The sequence below is a fragment of the Canis lupus genome, chromosome 6 (genome assembly GCF_003254725.2).
Source record: "Canis lupus dingo isolate Sandy chromosome 6, ASM325472v2, whole genome shotgun sequence".
Lineage (NCBI taxonomy): Eukaryota > Metazoa > Chordata > Mammalia > Carnivora > Canidae > Canis > Canis lupus.
In genome coordinates this window covers 61,167,255-61,185,806 of record NC_064248.1, presented here as the reverse complement: position 1 = coordinate 61,185,806, position 18,552 = coordinate 61,167,255, and the positions used below count along the sequence as shown (strand labels likewise).

At 40.8% G+C, this 18,552-nt stretch overlaps 1 pseudogene; it reads right to left on the bottom strand.

Moving 5' to 3' along the window:
• Positions 1-11,101: 11,101 nt before the first annotated feature.
• Positions 11,102-12,129, bottom strand: LOC112679115 (heterogeneous nuclear ribonucleoprotein A1-like; annotated as a pseudogene).
• Between the last annotated feature and the right edge of the window lie 6,423 nt (positions 12,130-18,552).

The window sequence follows — 18,552 nt, the reverse complement described above, 5'->3', positions numbered from 1 at the left end:
CATCAATAACAACTGGTTATCAGAATTATTGGGACTGGAACCTCACCAATAACCACTGATTATTAGAATTATTACTAGTAATCCCTTAAGTGTCTGCGAAATCACATAAAGGCCTCGTTGACAGGCCTTGAGAAATGTCCAGGATCAGAATGTGACCGACTACGAATTGGAGGGACAAGTTTTGTAAGGGACATTTGTAGATTTCGACTTACTAGCATCCCCCTTAGAGAGCCTCTCCCTTGTTTTCAGTCTCCGTGGCTTGGAGGTGGCTGACTCAATCCCAGCAACAGGACTAACAGTGTGACCCAGGCCTAAGCCATTCAGTGTAAATCCACAGGCAGCAATCCACGATGGGAATCTCCCCAAGTTGTCAGTTGAGAGTAAATCCTAAGACTCCCTACTGGAGTTGTTTAGGACACATGTGAAGCCCCAAAGTGAAACCATGTCAGACAACTCTCAAGAGATAGAGAATCCTAATGACATTTGAGCTCCAAGGCTGGAGGTGGGCAAACTTTTCCTAGAAAGGACTACATGGTGAATATTTTAGGTTTTGCAGGCTATAAGGGCTTTCTTGCAAGTACTCAATACTGCTGTTTTAGCTTGAAAGCAGCCGTAGAAAATCTGTCTGAGAACAAGCATGGCTATGTGTCAGCAAAACTTTATTTACAACAGCAGACAATGGGCTATAGCTTGCCAGCTCCACCACACTGGGGCTTCTCAGTTAGGTTTGCCACTAAATCCCCTTTTTGGCTGAGGCTAGTTTGAGTTGGATTTATAGCAATCCAATGGAAAAAGTCCTGATAAAATCTTCCATTTGGTTAAATATAACCTTAATTATTCTTGTACATCACCGATTGACTGCCTAATGGTACATCAATCTGTCATTTCTGTCACAAGCAGAAACTTCTGGGGGGGGGCAGGTGGTGGTGCAAATTCCCTCTCTAAGTCCATTCTGCAACTGCTAATTGTTTAGAGTCACATGTCACTGCCTCAGAAGTTGGATTTTAACTGGTGTTTATCTCCTTCTTGTCATGAAAGAGGAACAAGTACCCCTCTGTGGCTTTGCCTTAGAGCAAGCAATCCGCAAGAGACCAAAATATTCCTCTGAAGGATCCCAAAGGGTGTCATCCACAAATGCTAATAATCCCATAAGAAGGATTCTTAATTAGTCAACATGAAAATGGGAGTGAGGGGGTGTTGTGTGGAGGGGAAGAATTCTTTAGGAAAAAACCCAAATATTCCTGTCAAGAAAATGTATCACACTCCCTAGGAAATGACTCCCCTATAAGGAGGATCTTATGTTCTTGGATCAGGACTGCTTGTTCTATCCTCCCTGACCAATTTCTTGCAATTACTCAGACTTTCCTGGAATGAAGCTGACTTATTTGAAAGCTGAACTGCAGTCTCACCTCAAACATAAATGGAGCTCCTCCTGGCAAGTTGTCGGTATTATAAATATCTACTTACTGAGTTCCAGAGTTCACTGAGCAATCTAACATGTAAGGAGCAGCAAAAAACTTAACAATAGACCACATCTTGACCTGAAAATTGAAAGGATATCACCAGTGTGGGATATATTCAAGCACTGAATTGTATAGAGCAAACTTAAAATGCCAACCCCCTGAAGAGAATGAGATTGTCTTAGTTCAGCCGGCTGCTATCACAAAATACCATAGACTGGATGGCTTGATAAATAACAAGCATCTAGTTCTCACTACATGATGCTGGAAAGTGCAAGATCAAAGCACCAGGAGATTTGGTGTCTGGTGAGAGCTTGCTTCCTCATTCATAGATAACCATCTTCTTGCCATGTCCTCACAGAGTTGAAGGATAAGAGAGTTCTTGGGTCCTTTTTATAGGAGCATTAATTTCATTCATGAAGATTCCACTTATACGACCTAAACATCCCCCAAAGGCTTCACATCCTAATACCATTACATTGAGGGCTAGGATTTCAACTTACGAATATTTTTCAAGAGAGGGGCAGGTCGACACAGACATCCAGTCTATGACAGAGATGAATGTGGGCCGGAGAATTTGGAGATGAAGAGTGAAGACATTCCAGATAGAATTACTGGAACAAAGACCTGGCACTATGAATGGACATTCCATTTATCTTGACAGGAATTTAAGAAGCACAGCCTGACACTGGACACAGCCCTGTGAATGCAATGCTAATAAAAACAACAGGGCCCCTGCTCTTGTTGTGTTTATACTCTGGCAGGGTATGCAGGCAACACCAGTATAAGGAGAAAATTTGTATCCGTTGTTAAAGGCAAAGTTGGAGAGCAAAGGCAAGCAGATGCACACTGGAGAAGGGTGGGCTTGGAGTAACTGCTTCAAGAAAGGACTTGATGAAAACACATGGTATTTTAATCTCTGGTATGCAGAGGGGATTAAAGTAGGGGACACCAAGGAAAAGTTAGCGTAGGAGGGTGTGGGAGGCCTAAACTTTGCCTTTATGCTCCTTCCTGTGTCTATTTTTTTGTCTTCTACCTTATTAACCTGGGTCATCTTTTATTTCAAACCAAGGTTCACTTGTTTGGAACCTTGAAAAGTGAGGACCAGTGGTTCTTGAGCCAAACTGAACTGGCCCTGCTGAGCTGGTGATAACACATCGTGGAAAAGCAGCTGTGTCTTTTTATTTTCTGGTCTATAGAGTAATTCCTCTGGTGTACACATAGCAGATTCAGCAAACATGAAAACTGTGAGAGACTGTATCTTTTCAAGAACTTTCTCAAAATATTCTTTTTTTTTTTTTTTTTTTAACATTTAGTCTGTATAAGAAAAAGTGGCTTCAGAAGTGGGATTTTCATTCAGATTCTGCTTGAAGCAAATTTTCTCATAGAAAAATGAACTTCAGGGAGAAAAGATGTTAAACACATATTTGTAATGCTAAGCCCAGGAGAACAGAATCTACCAACACTGCATAGGGAGAACATAAAAAATAAAAAAATAAAAAACCATTTCTGGATAAAGAAGGTGAATTCTTTCCTTGTAATGAACTATGATGTTCCCTCATAAGTTCTGCCCACGTGCCACATGTATGGTGTAAGTGAACTCTGGATGGGTGACCCAGATGACAGGACCACAGGATGCATGGAGGTGACATTTCTTCTATGTTATAGAAGCTGAAAGGGCCTTTTGGAAAACCTTTCAGATCTAAATGATGTCACTGCCACTTAGCAAAATGTTTGCGTCGTGTCAAACAAATATGAGTCTCTAGGGAAGTCTATTTTATAGATTAAAAGTAAATCTAGTTGGGCAACTTACCCAAAGTCAAGAATGATTGTTTAATTATGCAGGGGTTAAGTGGTCTACAAAACACCCTATAAATGGGTCCTATCCTCAGAATCCTGGACAAGAAGACTGGGGTCCTGAGAACTGCTGTCACTAAACAGCTCTACCATCTAATGTGGTCCATGAAAGGATTTTTGGCCAAGATGGTGTTTAAGAAACTTTCCATTATGGGTGCCCTCATATGGAGTATGCATTCTCTCCCTATTAATTATATCTGACCTGCATGCTGCCTGCCTGGCCTGGCCCCTGCTGCCATTTGAATTTCTGACACCTGCCAATTAGGGCGGGCAATGGAGGGATCTCTGTGGGGTTGGCAAAGGAGAAGTAACCAATGAAGGATAGAAGAGAACTGGGAGAAGTGTGCCAAAAGCAAAATGTGTTTCAAGAGAGAAGTGAAATTGGTACAGAAAGATCAAATAGAATGAGAATGGGGATTAGCAATTAGGAATTACTATTAAAGGTGGGACCTAGACTAGGTTATAATTGGGTTAATCAAAGCAAGGAATTGAACTAGTTCTAATAGCTAATGGAGCTTTGACTAAAAAAAAATCACGAGTCAGACTTGGATTCCCACCTTCTCACCGATAGACAGCAGTCAGCGCCTGGCTTGAATGTTTCTAGAACAAAATATATTCTCATCGATGAATCTTCGCTCCAATGTCATACTGACTCTGAGACTGCTGGGAGGACCTTAAGTAAGGTCACTGGAGAATATAAAAGAGCTGCCAAGTAGAAAACAGGTTAATTTCTGAGCACAAGGAAGCAGGAGGTCTTTTAGAAGCCACTAATGCATTTTACATGATTGCTTAATTTCAGGAAATCCTGACTCACTGCCCCTATAGAGTAAGTAGCAAAGGCTGGTCTCAATTTACAATCCTATAAACCAGCTTTGAGTAGAGCAGAGGTTATTCTTGGCAGAAATATGTCTGTTCCATGCCTATTTTAATTTGAAAATGTTTTGGTATGTGTATGTTTTCTTTTCTTTGAGAAAGGGCAGGCTTTATTTGGGATGTTCTGGATATAGTTAAGACTCCATGGGCAGGGCAACCCCTCCAGGATAAAGTTTTGAATGAAAAATGGGAATACCGTTATCAAATCTATATGATCAGACAAGCGCACTCTTGATAAATGGCCCAGGTGAAGCTTGAATAAAGAAAAAGGAGAAGTTAGGACTAGTTAGCTAACCCAGGGTCCTAGTGGTGAGTAATACAAGAAACAGAATGCTATTAATGTCACTGAAAATTAAGCCATTTTCCTATTTAATCCTCACGGTAATGAAGAATGTTCACAGTGGCTACCATTAACCCTATTTCACAGATGAGAATAACATGAAAAGTAATTAGATAATGTAGCCAAACTCACGGAGCAGGTTAGTGAAGTTACAGGGTTAGACTCCAAATAGTAAGATCAATGCAATTCTAGAACTGTCCTCCACCTGCTATCTCTTTTACTTTCCTCGGCAGCTATTCCAAACCTTTTTTTACATATCCATTATGTACCTTGGTCTTGTTTCTCAAATCCTGATGAATGCCCTCGGCCTCCTATATCACTGAGAAAGTAGAGGTCCCTACACTTGCCATATTGTCTTCCTACCGTGTTGTTTATGCTCTTGCTTCTTCTTATCACTTGTCTAGGCTTTCGCTCCTGGTTGAAGCCAAGCCTCTCCACACATCCTCTTGTTTTATTTCTCCTTCACAGGCATCTTCCCCTCTGTTTATAAATACACTCAAGTTTCTCTCACACTAAAACAGAACAAAACAAATGCTCCTTTGAAGTTCAAATCCAATCATTCAAGTTTCTCCAAACAGTTCTACTTCCACCTCCCAATTTCTCAACTCCGTTCTTTTCTTACCTCCCTTGAAAATGGGTTGCTGGCAGTATTATGGACTGCATTGTGTTCTCCCTTCCTAATTTAAATGTTGAAGTCTTAATCTTCAGTACCTCAAAATGTGATGACAAGCATGGAAAAGACAAAGGTCTTATGCACCCAGCAATGGAGAAAAATCAGTAGGAGGCCAAACATTAAAAGCAAGGGCAGAAGGACTACTTTCATAGATGACTGGCACCAAGGAGTGTGAGGCTGAGGCAGATATGTAGTCTAGGCCAAGGGAAGTCACAGGGAAGGCAAATGAGAGTCAAATACCAATGGGGAGGGGGGGCGGAGATTGAGAGAAAGGGAATCTCCAGTTCTCTGCACTGTTCACCCCACTCCACCAAGTAACATGATTCTAGTAAGTCCTATCATCATGGACACTTGAAGATGTCACTTGCTTTGCTTTATGCTGACTTCTGAAAACTTTTGAAGCATTTGTTCATAGTTTTCTCAAATGGACACACATAAAAACTAAGGCAACTAAGGTATTAGATCAAATTTTTTTCTACTTCACAAATAACTTCACAAATAACTATATAATGTCAGACAAAGTAAGATTTCTGGCTACATTGAGGACTCCTCAATCACCCACCGACCTCTCAAACAGCGACGAATTACCAGTCCTGCCATCAGCTATCATATCTAGAAACTGACTCCTTTCATAGCGCAGTTTGGAAAGTCTACTATATATAGTAATACATCAGGTGAGAAATTCAGGTGAATGTTGATGTTCTCTTGGGCCTAAACGGACTAAAAAACAAGACTTTTGTATTAGAGTCATTTCTTGATTGGTTTGTTATTGACACAAAATATTCTTTTGGTTAAGGTAAACAACACCGTGAATAACAAGTCTATACATAATGAGAACTTCACCAGAAGTGTAGCTACCATCTGTCCCGAAACTATTACAATAGTATTGACTGTATTGCTCGTGCTGTGCCTTCTCTTGTCACGACCAGTTGCTTCCATCCATGGGAAATCCTCTACCTGGCACTCTCTGCTTCATTCACCTTGCCCAGCCTACCGCGCCTCCAGTTGGTCTCCCAGCTATCGGTTGGTTCTCTGAGCTCAGAGGTGTGCTTCTGCTTTTTGTTAATTTGTTTCTTCCTTGGTTTTGTATTTTAGATTCCACAAGAGGAATGAAGTCCCAGGATATTTGTCTTTCTCAGTCTGACATATTTCACTGAGCACAGCACCCTCTGCGTCGGTCTGTGTTGCTGCCGATCACACGGTCTCATGTGTGGCGTGTGGGTGTCCGTGTGCGTGTGGCTGCATCTTAGGCCACTGCGTGCAGATAGGGACCATATCTTCTTCTCCCACTCGTTTATCAGTGGACACTCGGGTGGCTTCCACATCTTGGCTCTTGTAAGTAATGCTGCAATCATCGGAGGAGTGGGGATACTGTTCAAATTAGTGTTTTGGTTTTCTTGGGCGAATATGCAGCAGGGCTGTTACTGATCACATGCTCTATTTGTTATTTTTCCTGAGGGACCTCTGTACTGGGTTCCACGGTGACTGCACCAACTGACACTCGCCAACAGCGCAGGAGGGTTCTCTTTCCTCCGCTTCCTTGCCAACTCTTGTTATGTCTTATCTTTTGACTCCAGCCATTCTGCTAGGGGTCCAGTCATGTCCAGTAGCGTCCAGTTGCGGTTCTGATATGTATTCCTGTGATGATTGCTGCTGTTGAACATCTTTTCACGTTTCCATTAGCCATCTGGATATCATCTTTGGAAAAATGCCTTTTCAGGTCCTCTGACCATTTTTTAATCAGATTGTTTGTCTTTTTGGAGTTGGGTTGTACAAGTTCTCTATATTTTGGATATGAAGCCCTTATTGCATATGTCCTTTGCATTTGTCTTCTCCCATTTGGTTGGTTGCCTTTTCGTGTTGTTGGCAGTTTCCTTCTCTGTGCCAAAGCTTTTTATGCTGGTGTAGCCCAGATAGTTTAGTTTGGTTTTGCTTTTCTTCCCCTTGCCTGAGGAGCCATAGCTAGAAAGAAATCACTAAGGCTAATGTTAACAGGTTGCTGCTTGTGTGTTCTTGCAGAAGTTTTCTGATTTCTGGTCTCACATTTAGGTCTTGAACCCATCTTGAGTTTATTTTTGGGTAGGGTGTAAGAAAGGGTCCCACTTCATTCTTTTGCATGTGGCTGTCCAGTTTTCCTAGCACTGTTTATTGAGGCAACTGTCTTCTTACTTTGTATTTTCTCACCTTCTTTGTCAGAGGTTAATTGATCATGGGTTTATTTCTGATCTCTCTATCTTGTTCCATTGACCTAGGTGTCTATCTCTGTGGCAGCACCATCCTATTTTGATTCTTGTCACTTTGTGGTATATGTTGGGATTTGGGATGAGGATGTGTCCAGCTTTGTTCTTCCCAAGACTGCTTTGGCTGTTCAAGTTTCTTTAGGGTTTCACCCCAGTTTTTGGAATATTCTAGTTTTGTGAAGAATGCTATTGGTATTATGGCAGGGACTGCACTGAATCTGAAGATTGCTTGGGGCAGTAAAGACATTGTCATGACTTCAATTCCTCCAGTCCATTGGCATGGTCTGTGAGTCCACCAGTTTGTGTCATCTGCAATTTCTTTCACCCATGTTCTATAGCTTCCGGCAAATGGGCCTTTCATCTCCTTGGTCAAGTTTCTTTATAGGCACTTTATTCCCTTTGGTGCCATTGTGCATGTGATTGTTGGTTTCCTTTCTGCTACTTCATTGTTAGTACAGAATCAGTTGCATTTCTATTTACTAACTCTGGATCCTACAACTTTCCTGGATTTGTTGATCAGGTCTGATAGTTTTTTGGTGGAATCTCTAAGGGTTTCCTCTGTGTAGTATCATGTCATGTGCAAATAAACTGTGACTGTTTTTACTTCTTTCCCACCATATGGGTGCTTTTGTTTCTTTTTCCAATATGATGGCTACAGCTAGGACCTCAAGTACAATGTGAAATAAAAGTGGCAAGAGTAGACATCCTTGTCTTGTTCCCGATTTTGGAGGAGAAGCTGTGAGGCTTTTACAATTGAGTTTGATGTTAGCTGTGGGTTTTCTCAGATGGCCTGTAATATATTGATGTTTGTTCCATCTCAAGCCCACTGGGTTGAGAATTTTTCTTATGAATGGATGAGGAATTTGGTCAAATACTCTTTGTGTACCTACGGAGATGATGCTATGGTTTGCGTCCCTCATTTTGTGCATGTGAGGGTCACGTAGATTGATTTTTTTTTGTTGTTGTTGTTTTGTTATTGTTGGTTTTTTTGGTGTATGTACATATGAATGCTCAACAACCACTATTACATTCCTGGAATACATCCCACATGGTTGTGGTAAGTGATCCTTATAATGTGGTGTTGCATGTATTTTACTAGTATTTTATTGAAGCTCTTTGTGTCTGTGTGCATCAGGGATAGAGACCTGTAGTTTCTCCTTGCCTCTATCCTCATGTGAAGGTAATGCTGGTTTCCTAGAATGTATTTGGAGGCTTTCCTTCCTCTTCTATTTTTGGAGTCCTTGGAGGAGAGGAGAGTAGGGTTTTTGTTTGTTTGTTTGTTTTTAGATTTTATTTATTTACTTAGGCAGAGAGTGTGTGTGTGAGCAAGCAGGCGAGTGAGAGAACATAAGTTGGGGAGAGGCAGAGGGAGAAGCAAGCTCTCTGCTGAGCAGGGAGCCTGATACAGGGCTCAATCTCAGGACTCTAGGATCTTGACCTGAGCCAAAGGCAGACGCTTAACTGACTGAGCCACCCAGGTGCCCCGGGTAGTAAGTCTCTTAAATGTTGGGTAGAATTCACTTGTGAAGTCATCTGGATTTAGGATTTTGTTTAGCTTCGAGTTTTTTGATTACCCATTCAATTTTATTATTAGGAACTGGCCTGTTCAGATGTTTTATTTCTTCTTGGTTCAGTTTGGAAAGACAGTATACTTATTGAAAGTTACTCATGTCTTCTGGGAGGATCCAATTTACACATATTTTTTTGTAATAATCTTTTACAGTCATCTTTGTTTCTGTGGTATCACTTGCTACATCTCCTTTTCCCTATCTTAGTCTACTTATTTAATGGGTGCTGTCTTTTTTTTTTTTTTTTTTTTTTTGACTAGTCTGACAAGAGAGTCATTAACTTTGGTCCCTTCTTATAGAACCAGTTTCTGGTTTGATTCTTTTTTTTTTTTTTTCTGGATATTTGTGTATTTTCATCCTTCCTGTATTTTCATTTATTGTTTAATTTTTGTAATTTTGTAGTTTTAAGATTTTATTTTTAAGTCATCTCTATACCCAGCATGGGGTTTGAATCCAACTCTGAGATCAAGAGTCACGCACTCCACCCACTGAGCCAGCCAAGCACCTTCACCTATTAATTTAAATTTCATGTTGACTCATTTTTTGTTAGTAGCATGCCCTTTAATTTCCACTGATTTGTGTGCTTGTTAGGCTTTTTATTCTAATTTATTTCTCGTTTCATATCACCTTGTTCAGAATTGATTCCAGATATCCCTGAATTTTCTTAAAATGTATTGAGACTTGTTTGGGGCCTATGTTTGATCTATTCTGGGGAATGTTTTGTATACATGTGAGAAAAACATGTATTTTGTTGTTTGTCGATGGGATGTTCTGTATATATTTGTTAAATCAGTCTGTTCAAACAGGTTTTTCAAAAATACTGTTTCTTTATTGATTTTCTGCCTGGATGATATATCCTGTGATGTATATGAAGTGGTAACATCCCCTACTATTACTATATCACTGCCAATTTCTCTCTTTGTTTCTGTTAATGTTTGCCTATGTGTTAGGTGCTCACATTTTGGAGTCTTTTTATCTACAGTTGTTATATCTCCTTTTTGTTTTGAGTCCTCTACCAGTATGTAATGCCCTTTTTGTCTCTTGTGACGGTCTGTTTTTGAAAGTCTATTTTGTCTGACATAAGTTTTATAACCTCTTTCCCCACCACCACCACTCCCATTTGCATGGACTATTTTCTTTTATACCCACTTCACTTGTATTGTACATGCGTCCTTATTTCTGATATGAATCTATGTTATATGTAGCATATAGATGGGTTGTTTTTTTGTCCATATCATCACCCTATGTGTCATATTGAAGCATTTAGACATTTAAAAAGATTTGTTTATTCTAGAGAGAGCAAAAGAGCATGAGTGTGAAGGAGGGAGGCAGGGGTGAGGGGGAGAAGGAGAGGTAGAGAAAAACCCACACTGAGCCAGGAGCCCAACACCTGACTAGATGGGACTGGATCCCATCACCTGGAGATCAGAACCTAAGCTGAAGAGAAGAATCAGACACTCCATGACTGGGCCATCCAGTTGTTCCATAGTAATTTTTGATAAGTTTTTCAGCTTATTGCCAACTTATTAATTGCTTTTGGTTGCTTTTGTTAATCTCCTCTCTTCCTTTATTTTTTTCTTACTCTTTTTACTCGTGGTTAGTGATTTTTCTGTAGTCTCACGTTTGGCTTTATTTTGTATGCATCTATTAATAGGTTCTTTTATTTGTAGTTGTAAAGAAGTTCATATATAACATTTTAAATAAGTAGTCCGTAGTAATGTGATAATTATTTAAGTTCAACCTCATTCTTTTTTTTTTTTTTTTAAAGACACATTTATTCAGCGTCATGATCAGACTATTATATTCAGCAATCAACAGCATGGGTGCAAAAAAAAAAAATCTACATTAAAACCCTTTGTTGGAATGCTTTACACTTTCCACAGAACAGAAACTAAAATAACCTGTTATACAATTAGTCACAAATACAGTCCTCGAGTTTTTTGCTCATACCCATGAGTATTGTCTAAAACATGTCTTCTTTGTAGCAGCTAGGCCCTGCCACCACTGTGCTTGGCTGAGTTCACAAATCTGTTGTAACTTGTAGCTTCCCTGTCACTTCTCTGGCTCTCCTCTCCTGCTAAGCTTTGTTTCCTGGCAGTAATTAAAACCTTCTGCCACTGCCATAGCTGCTGCTGCTGCTGGAACCGCCATAGCCACCTTGGTTTTGTGGTTTGGCAAAGTATTGGCCTCCACCACCATAGGGGCCAGAGCTTCTGCCTCCAAAATTTCCTCTTTTCATGGGTCCAAAATTTGAGGATTGATTGTTGTAATTTCCAAAATCGTTATAGCTTCCGCCACCTCCAAAGTTGCTTCCGTCATTACCAAATCCGTTATAGCCATCCCCACTGCCACCGTATCCACCACCACCTCGACTGCCACCGAAGCCACCTCGACCACTGAAGTTCCCTCCACGACCAAAGTTGTCATTCCCACCAAAACCACCTCCACGACCACCACCACAGTTTCCAGAACCACTTCGGCCTCTTTGGCTGGACGAAGCACTAGCCATCTCTTGCTTCGATAGGGCTTTCCTTACTTCACAGTTGTGGCCATTCACAGGATGGGATTTTTGAATGACAATCTTGTCTACAGAGTCGTGGTCGTCAAAGGTCACAAAGGCAAAACCTCTCTTTTTGCCACTGCCTGGGACCGTCATGATCTCAATCACTTCAATTTTCCCATACTGTTCAAAATAATCTCTTAGATGATGTTCTTCAGTGTCTTCTTTAATGCCACCGACAAAAATCTTTTTCACAGTTAAGTGGGCACCGGGTCTTTGAGAATCTTCTCGGGAGGCAGCCCTCTTTGGTTCCACTCTTCCGTCCACCTTGTGCGCCGGGCGTTCCTGGCCGCGTCCACCTCCTCCACGGTGGCGTTCGTGACGAACCCAAAGCCTCTGGAGCGCTTGGTGTTGGGCTCTCTCATTACCACACAGTCCGTAAGCGTCCCCCATTGCTCAAAATGGCTCCTCAGACTCTCATCGGTTGTTTCGAAGCTCAAACCTCCGATGAAGAGCTTCCGCAGCTGCTCGGGCTCTTTGGGAGACTCTGACTTAGACATGACAGTGGTGGGAGGGGAGACTTTAACGATGCTTACTCGGCGGCGTCCAGGGGCAGAAAGCAAGTTCAACTTCATTCTTTTTTTTTTTTTTTTTTTAATTTTTATTTATTTATGATAGTCACAGAGAGAGAGAGAGAGGCAGAGACACAGGCAGAGGGAGAAGCAGGCTCCATGCACCGGGAGCCCGACGTGAGATTCGATCCCGGGTCTCCAGGATCGCACCCTGGGCCAAAGGCAGGCGCCAAACCGCTGCGCCACCCAGGGATCCCAACCTCATTCTTAAAGAACTTTATTTTTACTGCTCCCTCTGGGTCTGTCTTTCTTTCTTTCTTTCTTTCTTTCTTTCTTTCTTTCTTTCTTTTCTTTCAAGATTTTATTTATTTATTTTTATTTATGAGAGACACAGAGAGAGGCAGAAACATAGCCAGAGGGAGAAGCAGGCTCCCTGTGGGGAGCCTGATGCAGGACTCCAGATCAGGACCCCAAGATATTCAACCTCTGAGCCACCCAGGTGCCCCTGTTCCCTCTGCTTTATCTGTATTTTTCATATTCATCTTTTTATTTTGTGATTAACCTTAACTAAATTTTTTAGGTATACTAAATTTTACTATATTTTATACCAGGTTTATAAATGATTATGCTGCTACCTTTTCTGTATGTTTCCTTTCACTCATGAGAGTTGTTTATGTCATAATTTTCTTCTAATTATGGCCTTTTCCACTTAAAGAAGTCCCATTGACATTTCTTGTGAGATTGGTTAGTGGTGGTGAATTCCTTTAACTTTGGTTTATCTGGGAAAGTCTTTTTCTATCTATTTCTGAATGATAGCTTTGCCAGGTGGAGTGTTGGTGGTTGTAGTTCTTTCCTTTCAGCACCTTGCAGGCCAGAAGGGAGTGAAAAGATAATTCAAAGGTTTTGCTGAAAAAAAAAAAAAAAAAATCAGCTCATAGCCTTATGGTGTTTCCCTTGCACATTACTAGGTGCTTCTCACTGCTTTTATTTTTTTATTTTTTTATTTTATTTTATTTTTTTTAATTTATCTATTTATGATAGTCACAGAGAGAGAGAGAGAGGCAGAGACACAGGCCGAGGGAGAAGCAGGCTCCATGCACCGGGAGCCCAACGTGGGATTCGATCCCGGGTCTCCAGGATCGCGCCCTGGGCCAAAGGCAGGCGCCAAACCGCTGCGCCACCCAGGGATCCCTGCACAACTCTTAATAATTAAAATGTCAACGATTAAAAAGTAAAGAAAGAAGTTTAAAAGCAGTGAGAAGGGATCCCAGGGCGCGATCCTGGAGACCCCGGATTGAGTCCCACGTCGGGCTCCCGGTGCATGGAGCCTGCTTCTCCCTCTGCCTGTGTCTCTGCCTCTCTTTCTCTCTCTGTGTGACTATCATAAAAAAAAAAAAAAAAAAAAGAGTTGTGCAGAACTCCTTGGGTTTATCTTGCTGGGAACTCTGTGCTTTCTCAAGCTAAATGTCTTTCCTTCCCGAGGTTGGAGAGGTTTTCAGCTATTATTTTTTCTAATACATTTTTTGCCCCTTTCTCTTTCCCTCCTCCTTCTGGAACCCCTATAATGGTAATGATTCTTCACTTGATGTTGTTTAAGAGATCCCTGAACCTTTCCTCCTTTACAAAAAAAACAAACAAAACTTGTATTCTTTTTGTTGTTCAGCTTGGGTGCTTTCCATTACCCTGTCTTTGCAATCACTGACCATTCTCCTTCATCTACTAATCACTGTTGATTCCCTCTAGTGTACTTTTTATTTCAGTTATTGTATTATTCAACTCTGATTGGTTCTTCTTATATTTTTCATCTCTTTGTTGAAGTTCTTCTCTCCAGGCCAGTGAGCATGTTTACAACTTTCAACTCTTTATCAGGTAGATGGGTTAACTCCATTTCTTTTAGTTCTTTTACTAAGGTTTTGTGGTATTCTTTTATTTAGAGAGTATTCTCTTTTCTCATTTGACTTGGTTTTCTGTTCCTATGAATTAGGTGGAACATTTACTTCTAAAATTAAAAGAATGCTCTGTGTATGGTTGTCCCTTGTGCCTGGTGACTTATTGGTTGCCTGAGCTGTGGCTGGTATGGACTGGGGGACCTTGGGCACTCCTTGCTGGGGCGGCCCTAATGGGATGGTCAGAACTGAAGTGGGCATGGGCCTAGTGTACACCTAGGGTTCTCCACTGAGGGTGTCCTGGTAGGACAGCTGAAAGCTGAAACAGGTACATGTCAGGGGCCCATAGTACCCTGTGTGTAGAGGGTGCTCTGGCAGGATAGGTGCAGCTGAGGTAAGTGTAAGCCAGTGGGTCCTGGGGCTCAGAGCACTGAAGATGCCTTGACAGGATAGTTGAAGTTGGTGTAAGCCAAGTCATCCTGGGGCATTTAGTGTGGATGTACCCTGCTGGGGTGCATGGAGCTCAATTGGATATGGTGCAGGAGATCCACAAAGAGAGTAAGAAAAAAAAATAAAGGAACAGAGGAGAAAACAAAAGCAATTAATAAATTGGAAATAAGCTGAAAAACTTTTCAAAAATTACTATAGGGCACCTGGATGGCCCAGTCATTGAGTGTCTGATTCTTCTCTTCAGGTTAGGTTGTGATCTCCAGGTGATGGGATCCAGGATGGGATCCAGGATCCTATGGCAGGAGCTGAGGCACGCATGGGCCAGGGAGTCCCAGGTCACTTTATAAAGAAGGCACCATGATGGGATGGTTAATGCCAAAGCAGTTATGAACTGGGAGTTCCTGGGGTGTTCTGTGCCAACAGTGTTCTAACAAGGTGCCCAGAGTCAAAATGGTGTGGGCCTGGAGGGTTTCAGGGTGCTTTGTACTTGTGTCACCTCAGCAAGACAATTGGAGCTGTAGTGAGCACTGACCAGGATTGTCCTGGTGTACGCTTTGCTTGGAGCTCCTTGGTGAGATGGTTTGGGTTGATGTGGGCTTGGACCCAGGGCTCATTGAGATGGTAGGTTGGCTAGGGCATCCAGACCCTGCTCCTGTCTGCACTATCAAGGTGGAGAGAAAAGGGAGACTTTGGTGTTTGCCAGCCCTCTGACCCAGAGTTCCAGCAGCTCCCCAGCCATTTGATAGGGTTCCAGGGCTGGTTCGTTCATATTCTAGTTGCCCTTTTATTTATTTTTTCAATTTAAATTCAATTTAGTTAAGATACGCTGTATTATTAGTTTCAGGGGTAGAATTTAGTGATTTATCAGTTGCATATAACACCCAGTGGCTCATTATATCAAGTACCCTCCTTAACGCTCATCACCGGATTACCCAACCTACTACCCATATCCCCTCCAGCAACCCTCAGTTTGTTCCCTATAGTTAAGAGTCTCTTTGTCTTCCTCTCAATCCCTTTTTATCTTATCTTATTTTTCCTTCCCTTCCTCTGTGTTCATCTGTTTCATTTCTTTTTTTTCTTTTTAAGATTTTATTTATTCATGAGAGACACAGAGCAGACACAGGCAGAGGGAGAAGCAGCCTCCATGCAGGGGAGTCTGATGTGGAACTTGATCCCGGAACTCCAGGATCACGCCCTGGGCCAAAGGCAAATGCTCAACCGCTGAGCCACCCCGATGTCCCTCATCTATTTCATAAATTCCACATATGAGTCATATGGTACTTGTCTTTCTCTGACTGACTTATTTCACTTAGCATAATACATTCTAGTTCCATCCACGTCATCACAAATGGCAATATTTCATTCTTTATGATAGCTGAATAATATTCCATTGTATTTGTATACACCACGTCTTCTTTATCCATTCATCAGTCAATGGCTCTTTTCATAGTTTGGCTTTTGTGGACATTGCTTTTATAAACATTGGGGTACATGTACCCCTTCAAATCACTATTTTTGTATTCTTTGGATAAAATACCCAGTAATTTAATTACTGGATTGTAGGGTAGTTTGATTTTTAATTTTTGAGGAACACCTATATTGTTTTCCAGAGTGGTTGCACCAACTTGCATTCCCACCACTAGTGTAAGAGGGTTCCCTTTTCTTCTGCATTCTCACCAACATCTATTGTTTCTTGGGTTGTTCATTTTAGCCATTCTGACATGTATGAGGTAGCATCTCATTGTGGTTTTGATTTGTATTTCCCTGATGCCAAGTGATGTTGAGCATTTTTTCATATGTCTATTGGCCATTTGTATGACTTCTTTGGAGGAATCTCTGTTCATGTCTTCTGCCCATTTCTTGCCTGGATTTTTTGTTTTTTGGGTATTGAGCTTGATAAGTTCTTTATAGATTTTGGAAACTAGCCCTTTATCTGATATGCCATTTGCAAATAACTTCTCCCATTCCATAAGTTGACTTTAGTTTTGTTGATTGTTTCCTTTTCTGTGGAAAAGCTCTTTATCCTGATGAAGTCCCAATAGTTCATTTTTGCTTTTGTCTCTGTTGCCTCTGGAGACATGTTTAGCAAGAAGTTACTACAGTGGAGGTCAAAGAGGTTGCTGCCTGTGTTCTCCTCCAGGATTTGATGGATTTCTGTCTCCTATTTAGATCTTTCATCCATTTTGCATTTATTTTTGTGTATGGTGTAAGTGGTCCAGTTTCATTCTTCTGCATGTTGCTGTCCAATTTTCCCATTACCATTTGTTGAGACTATCTTTTTTCCATTGTATAGTCTTTCCTGCTTTGTTGAAGATTAGTTAACAATAGAGTTGATGGCCCATTTCTGGGTTCTCTATTCTGTTCCATTGATCTATGTGTCTATTTTTGTGCCAGTACCATGCTGTCTTGATGATCACAGCTTTGTAATATAACTTGAAGTCTAGAATTGTGATAACACCAGCTTTGGTTTTCTTTTTCAACATTATTTTGGCTATTTGGGATTTTTTTGGTTCCATACACATTTTATAACTTTTTTGTTCCAGCTCTGTGAAAAGTGCTGGTGGTATTTTGATAGGGATTGCATTGAATGTGTAGATTGCTTTGGATAGCATAGACACTTTAACAATATTTGTTATTCCAATCCATGAGCATGGAATATTTTTCATTTCTTTGTGTCTTTCTCAATTTCTTTCATGAGTGTTCTATAGTTTTCAGAGTATATATCTTTTACCTCTTTGGTTAGGTTTATTCCTAGATATCTTACGGTTTTTGCTGCAATTATAAATGGGATAAATTCCTTGATTTCTCTTTCTGCTGCTTCATTGTTCGTGTATAGAAATGCAACAGACTTCTGTGCACTGATTTTTATATTCTGCAACTTTGCTGAATTCATGTATCAGTTTTCTAGCAATATTTTGGTGATGTCTTTCAGTTTTTCTACATGGAATATCATGTTGTCTTTGAGGAGTGAAAGTTTGACTTCTTTGCCAGTTTGGATGCCTTTTCTTTCTTCTGTCTGATTGCTGAGGCTGGGACTTCCAGTATTATGTGGAACGAGAGCGATGAGAGCGGACATCCCTGTTATGTTCCTGACCTTATGGGAAAAGCTCTCAGTTTTTCCCCATTGAGGAGGATACTCTCTGTGGGTTTTTTTGTATGTGACTTTTATGATGCTGAGGTTGTTCCCTCTAGCCCTACACTGTAGAGGGTTTTTATCCAGAAAGGATGCTATATTTTGTCAACTCTTTTTTTTCTGCATCTATTGAGAGGATTATATTGTTCTTATCCTTTCCTTTATTAATGTAGTGTATCACATTGATTACCTTGCAGTTGTTGAACCAGCCCCACAGCCCAGGAGTAAATCCTACTTGGTCATGGTGAATAATCCTTTTTAATGTACTGTTAGATCCTGTTAGCTAGTATCTTGTTGAGAATTTTTACAATGATGTTCATCAAGGATATTGGCCTATAATTCTCCTTTTTAGTCGAGTCTTTGTCTAGTTTTGGGATCAAGGTAATGCTGGCCTTCTAGAATGAGTTTGGAAGTTTTCCTTCCATTTCTATGTTCTGGAATAGCTTCAGAAGAATAGTCATCCTTAATTCTTTAATATTCATTTTAATTCTTCTTTATTTTTTATTTTTTTAAGAAGGATTTTTTTGCTATTATTTTTTAAAGATTTGTATTTATTTATGAGAAACACACACACACAGAGAGAGAGAGAGAGCACGGCAGAGACACAGGCAGGAGAAATAGGCTCCATGCAAGGAGCCCGACATGGGACTTGATCCTGGTACCCCAGGACCACACCCTAGACCAAAGGCAAGTGCTCAACCGCTGAACCACCCAGGCTTCCCTTAATTCTTCTTTAGATGTTTGGTGGAATTCCCCAGGGGAGCCATCTAGACCTGGCCTCTTGTTGGGAGATTTTTGATTACTATTTCAATTTCTTTGCTGGCTATGGGTCTGTTCAGGTTTTCTATTTCTTCCTATTTCAGTTTTGGTAGTTTATATATTTCTAGGAATTTATCTATTCCTTCCAGATTGCCTAATTTGTTGGGATATAGATGCTTATAATAATGCTCTTATGATTGTTTGTATTTCTTTGGTGCTGAGTGTGATCTCTCCTCTTTCA